The 16,541-nt window shown below is 36.8% G+C and overlaps 1 protein-coding gene and 1 long non-coding RNA gene across 2 annotated transcripts in view; one reads left to right on the top strand and one right to left on the bottom strand.

The window, feature by feature from the left end:
- The window catches only part of LOC106087780 (ankyrin-3), a 202,317-nt gene that overhangs the window by 31,370 nt on the left and 154,406 nt on the right, over positions 1 to 16,541 (bottom strand). The window lies entirely within an intron of this gene.
- LOC106087783 (uncharacterized) lies at positions 13,235 to 16,344 on the top strand. Its single transcript, XR_001221320.2, has 3 exons — positions 13,235 to 13,463; positions 15,858 to 15,925; positions 15,987 to 16,344. It is a non-coding gene; the product is annotated as an uncharacterized LOC106087783 (long non-coding RNA).

Genomic DNA, 16,541 nt, shown 5'->3' on the forward strand with positions numbered 1-16,541 from the left:
CCACTCACAGTTCCTTATTACGCCGACATTTGATAATAAAGGGTTTTCCAATAGGCACTTAACAACTTTGAATTTAATTTTACACTATTCATCGAACTGTAACTGACATTTTCTTCAGTAAACTCAGCATTTTCATCATCGTAATGTACACGAACGAACAACGTCTGCAAATCATAAAAATTTACTATCGAAATTCGGAGCCAGTGCCCGCTACTTTAAGCGCATAATCGTTTTTAAGTAACGATGCTCACTTTTTGGGCTTAGTGGGTTCGCCAATGAGCAAAATATGCGTTATTGTTTAGGAGAAAATTCACCTGTACTTCACGAATCAATACTTCATCCACAAAAAATCGCTGGTTGAGCCATACTTCTTCGTCGACGATGCCAATCGTAACGTTACCGTGAATGGACAACGCTACCGCACCATGTTCACTGATTATTTTTGGTCTGCATTGGAAGATATGGACTTGGACGACATGTAGTTTCAACAGGACGGTACCACACAGCACAGTCGATTGGCCGCCTCGTTCGTGCGATTTGACGCTTCTAGACTATTTTCTTTGGAGCTACGTCAAGTCATTGGTCTATGAAATGACATATTTACCAGGAAGTACCGTAAACAGCTGAGTACAATTTTTTCTCGCGAAGTCCACTATCTGTCAACGAGTTTTGGTTGTGTGTGAGTATTATAGTTAAGAACCATGACACACACAAACAACGAAAAAGGGCGAGAATTAGTAACATACTCAAAATCAGAGTTGTACTTTTCACTGATTTTGACAGATAGTGCACTCAATATTTTGTTGTTGGGCAACTGCCACTACCTGTAAATAAATATATCATGGGTCTATGACAACAAGCCGACGACGTTGAAAGAGCTCAAAGCCAACATTGAACGGGAAATAGCGACCGTTTCGGCTGAAATGTGTGGCTAAGTTATCGAAAATTCGGTCTAAAGTATTGACAGATGCAAACGTGCCGGCGGTGACCATATGAACGAAATCGAGTTCTATTCATAAATGTTTTGATTGTTCTTCAAGCCGATAATAAAGTTTTTTATTAAATATCTCAAATAGTTAGCTATTTATTTAAAAAACAAATAAAAATGCATAAAGTTTGGCCGTGTCTAACTTTGGATACCCACCACCTCGGATATACATATTAACCAACTTTCGTCATAATGCGGTAAAAATGCACCATTTATAAACCTATACCAGCTATATTTAAATATAGACTGATCTCCACCATATCCAGGAAGGGTCTAACACAAATCATTACATCAAATTCATTGGTTAAAAAAAATTCACCATTTATGGGCCTAAGCTTTAATCGGGAGATCGGCATATGTATATGGCAGCTGTATTCAAATATAGATCGATCTGAACTATATAAGGCACGGATGTCAAAGAGCTAAACTGGGTTCACTGTGCCAAACTTCAGTGAAATTGGAGAATAATTGCACATTTTACAGGTCCAAGACCTTAAATCGGAAGATCGGCTTATATGGCTTTCTAAATATAGACCGATCTGGGCCATATTGAACATGAATGTCAAAAAGCCCACTGTGTTAAATTTTAGCGAAAACGAATAATAATAGTGGTGTTATGGTCCCAAGAACTTAAAACGAGAGATCGGCATATATGGCAGTTATTTCGAAATATAGACCGATCGTAACCATACTCGGTACGAATGTCGAATTTCAGCAAAATCGGTTTATAAGTTCACCTTTTATGGGCCTATAACCTTAAATAGGAAGATCGGTATACATTACAGCTATATCCAAGTCTGAACCGATCTGGGCCGTATTGAGCAAGAATGTCGAGAGGCCTAACACAACTCACTGTCCTAAATTTCAGCGAAATCGAATAATAAATGTGGCTTTGATGGACCTAAGACCTTAAATCGGCGCATCGGTCTATAGACCATCTTCAAACTTAACCTGCCTATGGACCAAAAAAGAATCTGTGCAAAGCTTAAGATCAATATCTCTGTTTTTAAAGATTGTATCGTGATTTCAACAGAGAGAGGGACAGACGGACGGACACGGCTAGATCATCTTAGATAGTTAAGACAATCAAGAATATATACTTTATAGGGTCGGAAATGGGTATTTCGATGTGTAGCAAACGGAATGACAAAATGAATTTACGCCCATATTTCGTTGGTATATTGGGTTGCCCAAAAATTAATTGCGGATTTTTCATATAGTCGGCGTTGACAAATATTTTCACAGCTTGTGACTCCGTAATTGCATTCTTTCTTCTGTCAGTTATCAGCTGTTACTTTTAGCTTGCTTTAGAAAAAAAGTGTAAAAAAAGTATATTTGATTAAAGTTCATTCTAAGTTTTATTAAAAATGCATTTACTTTCTTTTAAAAAATCCGCAATTACTTTTTGGGCAACCCAATATATACGCCATATAACAAGTTATCAATACCTTATTAGAAAACCCGATACTTACGTCAAAGGTCTAAGACCTTAAATCGGAAAATCATTCTTTTTGACAGCTATATTCAAATTTGATTCGGTTTAGACAATATTGGGCAGGGATATAGAGTTATTTAAGAGTAGTAAAAGCGTGCTTAGTTCGGCCGAGCCGAATCTTGGGAACCCACCACCATGGATTCTGCTAAACATTTACAAACTTAATTTACTTAATAATTTTATTCTACATACCAAACTTCTATTAACCCAGCAAAAATTAAAGCTTCTAGGAGCCGAACACGGATAATCGAGAAAACGGCTTATATGGGAGCAATATCGGATAATAGACTGATTTGGACCGTACTTAGCACAGTGGTTGGAAGTCGTAGCAGAACACCGCATGCAAAATTTCAGCGACATCGGACAAACATTGCGGAATGTAAGGAATCAAGAAGTCAAATCGGCAGATCGGTTTATATGGAGCTATACCAGGTTGTAGACGGATTTGGACTTTACTTAGTACAGTTGTTGGAAGTCATAACAGGACACTACATTCAAAATTTTAGCCAAATCGGACAAACATTGCGGCTTGTAAGGGCTCAGAAGTCGAATCGGGAGATCGGTTTACATGGGAGCTTTATCAGGTTGTAGACCGATTCGGACCGTAATTGGCACAGATGGAAGTTGTAACAGAACACTATGGACAAAATTTTACCTAAATCGGATAAATCATCAGTCATAACAGAACACTATCTGCAAAACTTTAGCCAAGTCGGACAAAAATTGCGACTTCCAGGGGCTCAAGAAGTAAAATCGGAGGATCGGCTTATATAGGAGCTATATCCAAATCTAAACCGATATGGCCCATTCGCAATCCCCAAAAACCTACATCAATATTTAAAATCTGTGCAAAATTTCAAGCGGTTAGCTTTACGCGTTTGAACGCTATCGTGATTTCGACAGATGGACGGACGGACGGATGTGGCTAGATCGACTTAAAATGTCGAGACAATCAAAAATATGTATACTTTATGGGGTCTTAGATCAATATTTCGAGGTGTTACAAATGGAGCGACTAGATTAGTATACCCCCAACCGATGGTAAAATGCAAATTTTGCCCATGAACATTCCACTACGGAACAGGGGCAAACTTCTCACATATCAATGAGTGCAGTCCGATTCAAATTTAAGCTCAATGATAAGGGGCCTCCTTTTTATAGCCGAGTCCGAACGGCCTGTGCGACACCTCTTTGGAGAGAAGTTTTGCATGGCATATTACCTCACAATTGTTGCCAGCATTAGGAGGGGAAAACCACCGCTGAACATTTTTTCTGATGGTCTCGCCACCCAGGCGTTTAGCGTCATAGGTGGACATCCTAACCTCTGCGCTACGGTGGCCAACTATAACCGGATTCAAAGGAGACCAGTACATCTCAATGTACCAATTTTTTTTTTTTGAAATCGGATAAATAATGCTCATGCTCAATACGCTGCAACGGCAGATTGATCTAAATGGCAGATATGTCCAATTACGGCCAGATGAGGGCATATTCGGCAAAAATGTCGAAGGGATTAAAACAACTATTCCAGATTTCAGCTAAATAGGGCGCCTTTTATAAGCTCAAAATATGAAATCAACTACGGTTCGGCCTAGACCATACTCGACAAGGACATGAGGGGGTCAATACAACTCAATGCTCTGAATTTCAGCGAAACCGGGTAATAAATTCGGACATCGACAAAAACCCTTAATTATGATATCGATCTATGGTCCGATTAAAACCATATTGGGTTAGGATCTAGAGGCAGCTCTATATAGCTGATAATGCATATGTGGTCGCCAAGGATGTCCTATATAGACTGAATATGCTGAGTTTAATGGGTTAAAATAAAAATACACTTTACATGGCGTGAAGACCCTAAATCGGGAGATCGGTATATTTAGCCACTATTATATTCCATATATAGGGAACTGTGCCAAACCTCAGCTCAATATCTCATTTTTTACGCGATGAATATAATTCAATGCTTCTACATATCGTGGCTGGGCACTGTACATCCGTTTGAATTTTTTGAATGCATCGACGGGTTCTTTACATACGTTTTTGTCCCTGTAAAATATACTTTAATCAACTATTATTTAAAAGGCTCTTGAGCATACAGCAAGACAAAACTTCCTCCAATTTCTAATAAGTGGTTCGAATGTGATACTAGATCGTTTTTGTTAAAGATTCGATCGACGAACAAAAGAACATCTCTTCTCAACTTTAAGCGCGTTCTACGTAGGCCAGTGTCATATTGCACTCAAAGAAATTTGTAGGTAAACAGAAAATCTGCTGCAAATGAGACTTTACTTTACTTTATTTAGTCATTACAGGAAATTTATTGCTATCCGAAAAGCTGAAAATGAGACAGCAACAAGGTTTTGCTAAAAACTTCAGAATTATTTCAAAAATGTGTAAATTGCGTTTGCTGATATCAGCAAACTAATATCTCTGGGTGTGGAAATTTTACACAACCTGAAACATCTTCCAAAGGCATTAATACTATCGTTTTTAACTTGAATCAGTTCATAGAGAATACAGGGTATAGAAAACTTGACCCGGGAAAATTTAATGCCGTTTTTTAATTTTTTATGAATTGTTCAAACATTTATTTATTGGGGCTTATGACATACATTATGACGGCCTATAAATAAACTGTTATACCAAATTTGAACTGTGCTCTCAAGGGGTCATATCGGCTAATTAGGTTATATGTAAGCTTCATCAAAATATAGGCCGTTTGTGCCATCTTTGAAGACATTGCAATAAGTAACTTCTTCTTCAGTTCTTTTATGGATGTTGAGACCCGCCGCAGTACTAGAAAGTAAACATAAAGCACTGTTACAGCCCCGACATTCAGATCCGTACAAATAAAGCAAGGACCAGTTTTCAAGCAATGCACAAGACAACATCAGTCGCCAAAGCAAACCTCGTTCATATAGTAGCAGAGTAAAATCAGTCTTGTTCTTCGGATTTACAGCATGGGGCATAACACCGACTTGTATGAGAAACTCTGCCATTCAGGCATTCGTAAGCTGACCATAAAACGTGTTTATACTGCGCATATATAAGTCCAACGTCTTGACAACAAACGAACTTCGCGCTCTGATAAACATCACCACAGTGAAAGAAAAACCGGATTGGGATATCGCTAAAGGCGAAATTCAATGGCCACCGTCGCGACGTCAAAGAAGACCTGATATGATTTTGACATGATGGATAAAGAGAGAACACTTATTCATAATTGAAATGTTAAAATTACAGTATTGAAATCCAATTCAATCTGGACCGTATTCACCATAGATTTCAAGATGTCTTATACAACTCCTTGCTACATTTTGCCCCTTGTTTGGCTCAATACCCTACATCGGACGATCGGTATATGACAGTTATTTATAATATGGTCATATTTGCACCAAATTTGCTACAGATGTTGGGGGTTCTAAAGCAATTTATTCTGTCGTAATAGTAAATGCGCCTTATATTGGTTCAAGACCGACTTTTTACAAAAAACAAGTTAAAGCGTGCTAAGTTCAGCCTGGCCGAGTCTTATATACCCCCACCATGGATCGCATTTGTCAATTTCTTTGCGCGATTTATGCTATATCAAGTTATGGACCGATTCGGGCCATAATTGATTTGGATGTTAAAGACCATAGTAGAAGTCATCGTTCAAATTTTCAGCTAAATCAGATAAGAATCGCACCTTATGGGGGCTCGGGAGATCGGTTATGGACCAATTCAGACCATATTTGGCATTTAAGGTCACAGAAGTAGTCGTTGTACAGAATTTCAGACAAATCGGATAAGAATTGCACCCCCTAGAGGCCCGAGAAATATAAACAGGACATCGGTTTATATAGGATCTATATCAGGTTATAAACCGATTAAGACCATATTTGGCACGGCTGTTGGAAGTCAAAACAAAACACTTTATGCAAAATGTCAGGCAAATCGGATAAAACTCGTAATTGCGCCCTCTACATCCAGAGAAATTTTTTAGTAAAAAAAGTAAACATGTTTGCTGTAACAGCAGAAAGTCTGTGAAAATATATTAAATATTTCAAAATTTTTTATATTCCCTCTAATCTTTCAATTTTACCAGCATATAACTTTGCGTTTATTCCAATTTTCTATAACTTTTTTTTCACGAATTTAAATAACATCAGACAAAATGCTACTATTATTATATGTATGCTTTTAAACAAAACAATTAACGCCTAAAATTGGCACTTTTTTATTAGTATACACCAAACTCCAATTTTTTATTAGTATACACCAAATGTGGTACTTTGCCATGTAGAAACATTTGCTTATAGCAAATACCTCAATTGTTGTTAAGAAGTTCAAAATTATTTTTTTAAATTTAATGTCAGCAGACAGTGTTTGCTGATATCCGCAGACTTATTTTTCTCAAGGAGTCAAAATCTGAGATCGGTTTATATGGGAGCTATATCAGGTTATGAACCGGCCATACTTGACACAGTTGTTGGAAGTCATAACAAAATACCTCATGTAAATTTTCAGACAAAAACGGAAGGCCGCCGTAGCGCCGATGTTAGCATGTCCGCCTATGTCGCAGCAAAAATTTTCAGCGCTAGTTAACCTCCTCCTAATGCTGGCGACACTTGTGAGATACTATGCCATTTGAAACCAGAAAGCAAAGGCAAAAGTCCGGCGTTGACGACTATATATTATATCCTACATCTACCCTATAAGTTCCATTTGGGAGCTTTATCAAAATCTGAGCCATCTTGATGGGCCTCGGCGGAGGTTTTCAAATGGGTTATAGTATCCGTATCAAATTTCGAGCAAATATGTTATAATTTTGATAACTACGCTCTGTAAGTGAAAATAGGGCGATGTATATGGAAGAAAAATCAATCTGAACCGATTTTTATAAAATTTAACAAAAATGTAATCTATTTTAAAAGAGTTGTTTATGCTTATTTTTGTGACAATCGGTTGAAAAATGACAAAATTAAAAGTGGACGAAGATATATATGGGAGCTATATCGAAATCTGAATCGATTTCGACCAAACTTCTTAAATATTGTGGTAATTGTTGTTGTAGCAGTGGGTTGTACACTGAGGTGGCAGCCCTTGTCGTTAAAGGATTTCAACGGGTCAATCCGGTACGTACAACCGGCTGCCGTTAAGCAGAGCGTTGTGCAAAGAAGATTGGGAAGATTGGTCAATAAATGCGGTTGCCTTAGCTCTAGAAGTGAAAATCGGACGATATATGTACTAGGGTTGCCTTTCATATTTCGGGATAAGAGAACGCAAAAACAAACATTAGCCATCGAAAATCGCTTTATTGTTTTTTAAAATATTCCCCATTAAGATCTATACACTTTCGCATGCGTTTGAACCAATTGTCGCAGCACTTTTGCCACTCTGATTTTGAGGTACCTGCAACACAAGCATTCTGAACGCATCAACCGCTTCTTCAGGTTTATCTTTCTTTTATTTTTTGCGTACGGGAATAACAGAAGTCATTCGGTGCCAAGTCAGGACTATACGGTGGATGACTCATCAAAACGATGTTTTGAGTGCTCAAAAGTGCAGTTGTTTAAGCCGATGTGCGAGCTCTCATATTGTCACATTGTCGTGGTGAAGAGTGGTCCGTCTTCGGCGGTTGGTTTTCCTGGTTTCTTGGAAGACAACTGGCAAACAAATAATTGTGTGCCACTCAGAATTGACTGTTCTGCATTGTTCTAGTGGTACGATTGCGACTTGACCAGTTTTTTCGAAAAAACAGGCGATCATTTGCTCGGAAGTGCTTCATGCGCGAGAAGCTTTTGTTGGATTTGGCTCATTTTGAAACAACCATACAGTCAACTACTGTTTACTTTCGGGCTCATACGCGTAAATCCACGATTCATCGCCTGTCACGATGTCATAGACGTGTTTTGAAGCACCGCGATCGTATTTTTGGAGCATTACTTTCGACCAATCGACGACGAGCCTTTTTTAAGCGATTGACAAATTGTGTGGGATCCAACGCGAACAAAATTTGACGGCCAAATGTTCATGCAATATTGAACGTACGCTGATCCCACTAATGCCTAAGGTTATCTCAATCTCACTATAGGTCACATGGCGATCTTGCAATATCAGTTGGTGTACAGCATCAATGGTTTTTGGAACAACAACTAATTTCGGACGACCTTCACGAAATTCGTCTTGGAGTGAACTACGACCTCAGTTGAATTCACACTGACCCTTGATGGAGCTTCATCGCCAAAAATTTAGTTAAGTTCATCGATGTACTGTAGTTAAGTTAATCCACGTCGAAAGTTGTAAAAAATAATCGTACGAAAATGTTCACGATTTCATTCCTTTTTTGGGCGAGATGAACCTTTAAATTACTGTACACAACACAAATGTCACAACGCTCTGAGTAAGGTATAACTTGAAAAAGTCAAGCTTTACAATAGAGCTGCCAGTTGGCAGACTACAACACAAGGATTGGCCCATCCCTAAATATGGTTGCCTTTTATATTTATAAAGGAGATATTACCAAATCTGAACTGATTTCTAAGAAACTCATTAGTAAGCCGAGAGTCATAAGAAAATCATTCCTGTCAAATTTTAAGAGAATCGGTTGACAAATTACCATATTATTGCAATATTGCTCAAAATGGACATATATAGACAGATAGACGGATACAAATCGAATCAGAAAGTGATTCTAAGTCGATCGGTATACTTATCAACGGGTCTAGCTCTGTTACTTCTGAGTGTTACAAAAAACATGCACCAAGTTATAATACCCTGTACACCAGTAGTGGTGTAGGGTATAAAAATGGAATGACAACCATGCAAAAAAACTTATCCCCAAAGAGGCACTCAGTTCGAGCTCGGCTATAAAAAGGAGCCCCCTCATCATTGAGCTTAAACTTGAATCGGACAGCACTCATTGATGTGGAATGTTCATGGGCAATTTTGGAATTGGAAGAGGTTTCGGATCGAATTTGGTAAGATGACACAGTGGCTGAGTGCCTGGCACTGTCGCCAGCGGCGCATTGACGGGACCCTGGTATTGCCATCTGGAAGATCATAATACACAGAGTTTTCTCTGTGTGTATAACTAGGGGACAGAGTGAGACTGGGGGGTCTATATTGAGGAACCAGGGACTGAGATCTGTTCGACTGCCTGGCCATACTACGGTCTTGCATGTGGAAATAACGGAATGAGTGAGGGGCTAGCGCAAAGGCGTCGAGTGTAGGAACCTAAAGTGAAATTGAAAAGTATACTTTTCGAATTTTTTTGATAATCAAAAGTCGACTTTTTCTGATAATCAAAAAGTTGACTTTCGACTGTTTTTTATTATCAAAATGTTGACTTTTGCCTTTTTTCAATTAACAAAAATAAGCGCGGTATACTATTGTTGTCTATGGTCTGCATTTAAAAATTGGAATATTAAAGCTTTTACAATCACATTTAGTACTCGATTTCACTGAAATTTTAAATGGTGAGTTATATTGAGCCTCCCCATATCCGAAGCGAATATGGCCCAGATCGGAGCCCATTTAGATATAATTGACCGATCTGTCAATTAAGAGTTTTAAATGCACCCATAAAAGACGCATTTCTGGGAATCTGGGAAACCCTAGACACACCAAAAACGGAAGGCCGCCGTAGCGCCGATGTTAGCATGTCCGCCTATGTCGCAGCAAAAATTTTCAGCGCTAGTTAACCTCCACCTAATGCTGGCGACACTTGTGAGATACTATGCCATTTGAAACCAGAAAGCAAAGGCAAAAGTCCGGCGTTGACGACTATATATTATATCCTACATCTACCCTATAAGTTCCATTTGGGAGCTTTATCAAAATCTGAGCCATCTTGATGGGCCTCGGCGGAGGTTTTCAAATGGGTTATAGTATCCGTATCAAATTTCGAGCAAATATGTTATAATTTTGATAACTACGCTCTGTAAGTGAAAATAGGGCGATGTATATGGAAGAAAAATCAATCTGAACCGATTTTTATAAAATTTAACAAAAATGTAATCTATTTTAAAAGAGTTGTTTATGCTTATTTTTGTGACAATCGGTTGAAAAATGACAAAATTAAAAGTGGACGAAGATATATATGGGAGCTATATCGAAATCTGAATCGATTTCGACCAAACTTCTTAAATATTGTGGTAATTGTTGTTGTAGCAGTGGGTTGTACACTGAGGTGGCAGCCCTTGTCGTTAAAGGATTTCAACGGGTCAATCCGGTACGTACAACCGGCTGCCGTTAAGCAGAGCGTTGTGCAAAGAAGATTGGGAAGATTGGTCAATAAATGCGGTTGCCTTAGCTCTAGAAGTGAAAATCGGACGATATATGTACTAGGGTTGCCTTTCATATTTCGGGATAAGAGAACGCAAAAACAAATATTAGCCATCGAAAATCGCTTTATTGTTTTTCAAAATATTCCCCATTAAGATCTATACACTTTCGCATGCGTTTGAACCAATTGTCGCAGCACTTTTGCCACTCTGATTTTGAGGTACCTGCAACACAAGCATTCTGAACGCATCAACCGCTTCTTCAGGTTTATCTTTCTTTTATTTTTTGCGTACGGGAATAACAGAAGTCATTCGGTGCCAAGTCAGGACTATACGGTGGATGACTCATCAAAACGATGTTTTGAGTGCTCAAAAGTGCAGTTGTTTAAGCCGATGTGCGAGCTCTCATATTGTCACATTGTCGTGGTGAAGAGTGGTCCGTCTTCGGCGGTTGGTTTTCCTGGTTTCTTGGAAGACAACTGGCAAACAAATAATTGTGTGCCACTCAGAATTGACTGTTCTGCATTGTTCTAGTGGTACGATTGCGACTTGACCAGTTTTTTCGAAAAAACAGGCGATCATTTGCTCGGAAGTGCTTCATGCGCGAGAAGCTTTTGTTGGATTTGGCTCATTTTGAAACAACCATACAGTCAACTACTGTTTACTTTCGGGCTCATACGCGTAAATCCACGATTCATCGCCTGTCACGATGTCATAGACGTGTTTTGAAGCACCGCGATCGTATTTTTGGAGCATTTCTTTCGACCAATCGACGACGAGCCTTTTTTAAGCGATTGACAAATTGTGTGGGATCCAACGCGAACAAAATTTGACGGCCAAATGTTCATGCAATATTGAACGTACGCTGATCCCACTAATGCCTAAGGTTATCTCAATCTCACTATAGGTCACATGGCGATCTTGCAATATCAGTTGGTGTACAGCATCAATGGTTTTTGGAACAACAACTAATTTCGGACGACCTTCACGAAATTCGTCTTGGAGTGAACTACGACCTCAGTTGAATTCACACTGACCCTTGATGGAGCTTCATCGCCAAAAATTTAGTTAAGTTCATCGATGTACTGTAGTTAAGTTAATCCACGTCGAAAGTTGTAAAAAATAATCGTACGAAAATGTTCACGATTTCATTCCTTTTTTTGGGCGAGATGAACCTTTAAATTACTGTACACAACACAAATGTCACAACGCTCTGAGTAAGGTATAACTTGAAAAAGTCAAGCTTTACAATAGAGCTGCCAGTTGGCAGACTACAACACAAGGATTGGCCCATCCCTAAATATGGTTGCCTTTTATATTTATAAAGGAGATATTACCAAATCTGAACTGATTTCTAAGAAACTCATTAGTAAGCCGAGAGTCATAAGAAAATCATTCCTGTCAAATTTTAAGAGAATCGGTTGACAAATTACCATATTATTGCAATATTGCTCAAAATGGACATATATAGACAGACAGACGGATACAAATCGAATCAGAAAGTGATTCTAAGTCGATCGGTATACTTATCAACGGGTCTAGCTCTGTTACTTCTGAGTGTTACAAAAAACATGCACCAAGTTATAATACCCTGTACACCAGTAGTGGTGTAGGGTATAAAAATGGAATGACAACCATGCAAAAAAACTTATCCCCAAAGAGGCACTCAGTTCGAGCTCGGCTATAAAAAGGAGCCCCCTCATCATTGAGCTTAAACTTGAATCGGACAGCACTCATTGATGTGGAATGTTCATGGGCAATTTTGAATTGTTTAATAAACGCAATGACGAAATTTATATGCTCCTCATCCTATGGTGGAGGGTATAAAAAGGTATCGCCTGGCCGCGTTACACATTGATTGATCGACAATGTGGCACGATATGAGTGGTATTAGTTTGAGGTAATGTTCTGGCAGATGATCTTTGTAAATTTAACTCATTAAAAACTATTCATATTCACATCTTTTAAGTAGAAATGACATTCTGCTAGGATATCGTGACCGAAAAACACGATTTTTTAACATGAGGTAGTCTAAGTGCTCCTTCGGCTAGAAAAATATGAACTTTATTTGTCATTTAAAATTGTGTGCCACGATAAATGTTATGTTGAAGTGTACAGGCAGATATTTAGAAACTATAACAGGATTGGCGCGGGATAATCAAGGTGGCGACAGAAACCTGAATGAATTGGAAGAGGTTTCGGATCGAATTTGGTAAGATGACACAATGGCTGAGTGCCTGGCACTGTCGCCAGCGGCGCATTGACGGGACCCTGGTATTGCCATCTGGAAGATCATAATACACAGAGTTTTCTCTGTGTGTATAACTAGGGGACAGAGTGAGACTGGGGGGTCTATATTGAGGAACCAGGGACTGAGATCTGTTCGACTGCCTGGCCATACTACGGTCTTGCATGTGGAAATAACGGAATGAGTGAGGGGCTAGCGCAAAGGCGTCGAGTGTAGGAACCTAAAGTGAAATTGAAAAGTATACTTTTCGAATTTTTTTGATAATCAAAAGTCGACTTTTTCTGATAATCAAAAAGTTGACTTTCGACTGTTTTTTATTATCAAAATGTTGACTTTTGCCTTTTTTCAATTAACAAAAATAAGCGCGGTATACTATTGTTGTCTATGGTCTGCATTTAAAAATTGGAATATTAAAGCTTTTACAATCACATTTAGTACTCGATTTCACTGAAATTTTAAATGGTGAGTTATATTGAGCCTCCCCATATCCGAAGCGAATATGGCCCAGATCGGAGCCCATTTAGATATAATTGACCGATCTGTCAATTAAGAGTTTTAAATGCACCCATAAAAGACGCATTTCTGGGAATCTGGGAAACCCTAGACACACCACCGGAGCAATGGATACCAATTTTTTGTTTCTAGGGGTTAGAGTGCAAAAAATTTTAGCTTAAATCGCATCAGCCATCTCCAAAATCCAGCGTTTTTGCAAATTAGGATTTCTTTTTGAGGGTGCGATGGCCCCTCACACATATCGCCCCATACACTTGGCCCCAAAATTGGATATTCGTTTTCTTCTCTCAAATACCTTTCATTTGAGTCCCATATTCTCATAATGGGTCAATTAACCTATTTGAGGTGATTTTAGGAGGTAAAGCGCCACCTAGATACTTGGACACAAATTTTAGTGTCATATTCGTAACTTACTCCCAATTCGACTTGTAACGACTTTTTGACTTTATTCGAATTTTTTCGACACTTTTCACTATTGTGTGACTTTCCATGTATTTCTTCGACCTAGTTTTAGTCGTTTTGATTTGCGACGTTTTGATTCCGATTTGTGTTGTGTCGCAATATGCAATTGATAAAAAGGGGAATTCCTATTAAATTATGTTTTTCCAGCACAATTCATACAAACAAAAATTATTTAAGTCGCATATTAGTTTGTCTGCAGGAAATCGGAAAATCGGGCCTGTCTGCTGATATTAAAGTAAAACTTTTAAACTTTTGAACAAAACCATTAAAAATTTTTTAACTTCTAAACAACAATTGGGCCATAAAAAATTTAAATTTGCCAATTTTTGGTGTACATTTTTTGTTTAAAAGCATAAATATAATAGTAGTAGTTATTTAAATTCGATCAAAAATTAGCAAATTGTACAAAATTTTTTAAAAGTTGTATGTTACATGCTTATAAAATAAAAAAAAAAAAAAAACAAGATGGAATATAAAGTTTTTTTTTTGATATATTAACATTTTTGAGCATTTTTTAAAATTTGAACTAAATGCGATTTTATGAAATCAGAAGATCAGGTTTATATGCAAAGAATACAAAATCATCAAAGATTGTTTGGAAAATATTTGTATACCCAAGATATCTGCAAAATTATATATACCCAGCTTTTGGGTATAAATGGGTAAATACCCGGGTATTTACCCAATTTACCGGGTAAATACCTTTTGGTTATTTACCCATCGCCTATCTCTATTAATTATCGCACTCATAAAACCACAGCCGAGTAGTACGAGTATGTAGGTAAGGGCAGGGCATAAACTACAATCTAATCTAACTAATCCATTGTGTTGAGGAACGTTTACATGTGAACGGGATACCAAATAAAATATAAAATACAATAGTAAGAAGTTTTTAATTATGTTGTGTTGCAAAAAATTGTGGCAATAGTACGAGATTATTTTTAAGAATAAAATTGCATTAGCCATTTTTACAGTATAACTAGATGTATACGTATATGTCACAAGGTTAAACATAAGCGCAGTTTCTTGCTTCCTTTGTATTAGCATAATAAAAAATATAATTTTGAAAAAATTAGCATGCGAAGTTTATGAGAGTGAACTTTTGTAATAATAATATTTTCATATGGCTAACAATAATAATAATAATAATTATAATATCTTATGTTCGTTGTAAGTGTGGGAAATGTAAATAAAATTGAACGAAATTCACAAGAAACAAAAACCAAACAAAAAAACATCGGAATCGAACTAAACACGTAATCGAAATGAAGAAGGCGTAACTAGAAAACAACTTTTTGCATTTTTATTTGAAAATAGTCACACGAATTTCAGAAAGATGTTTTGTTTCAGAAAAGTTCTCTTTGGGGCCATAAAAGAATAATTTGTTTTAAAAGAAAAATAATTGATATATATGTTTTTTTTTTCTTTTAAAATTACATATATTCTAATAAAACTGAAATAACAAACAAATATATTGTTAAGCATAGGTAGTAAATAGACAAATATTCATAAAGTATTGATACCATCTGAATTTGATGTCAAATGTAAATGCAAAAAAATTCTGCGTTGCAAAAATTCAATTGAGACGGAGTTCATGAAATCCTTGTCATTAGTTTTATACTCTTAACAGTAGTAATGAATTAAATAGTGTTCACAAAATTTTGTTATGGACAAAATAAAAATTAAAGAAAATTATTAAAAGAAATCAAAATAATAAAAATAGCGTTTATAAAAGTAAATGAAAAAAAAAAAAACAAATATATGTATACATAAACAAGAAATTTATATAAAACGATATCCTGTTTATGTCTGTGAGTGTGATGTTTCTGATTTGTTTTGTTATTTTTTTTTTTTTTGTTTTTGTTTTTTGTTATTAAACAGGGCGAACAATGTGAGAAATGTAGGGCCCAAAGAGGAACTCTTTCAGAATTGAATTTGATTACAAAAAAGTAAGATAACAAGTTGCTTGTGCTGGTAGTAATTGAAAAATGTTTATGTGTTATTTTACAGATTGTCGTGTCTTTAAAACCAAAATCTAAACAAAGATACAAATATTGTAATCATTTACTTTGTAACGCTTGAACAACAATGAACCGACTGATGAAAACGCAACCTACTTGCAATATATGTATATTAGGTATGTACAACATAGACAAATATGCCACTGAAGCTGAATTCTGCAAACAATTCAATTTTAACTCTCTGGCCTGCATATTAGGAATAGTCATTCAAAACAAGAAAAACAAAAATTGCACTGCAACGCAAAGAGTATAGCAAACTAACACAGTTGTATGTGAAAGACTTTGAAATAACTTTGTATCTAAATTTATAAACACACTTTGGTGGTGGCGAAGAGTTCTCATCATAAGTTCATTGTTTTACTTGCAGAAAGAATTTGAAAATATTTTAATGTAACTTCTTGTGAAGAGCTTGTTTGTTTACATTGATTAATTGATTCCATTTGAACGAAAAAAAAACAAACAATAAATATTTTGCAAACAAAACAACAAACAAACCAAACGAATATAAACCAAGGGAAATTATTAAAAAAAAAATCAAATAAAG

The sequence above is a fragment of the Stomoxys calcitrans genome, chromosome 1 (genome assembly GCF_963082655.1).
Source record: "Stomoxys calcitrans chromosome 1, idStoCalc2.1, whole genome shotgun sequence".
Lineage (NCBI taxonomy): Eukaryota > Metazoa > Arthropoda > Insecta > Diptera > Muscidae > Stomoxys > Stomoxys calcitrans.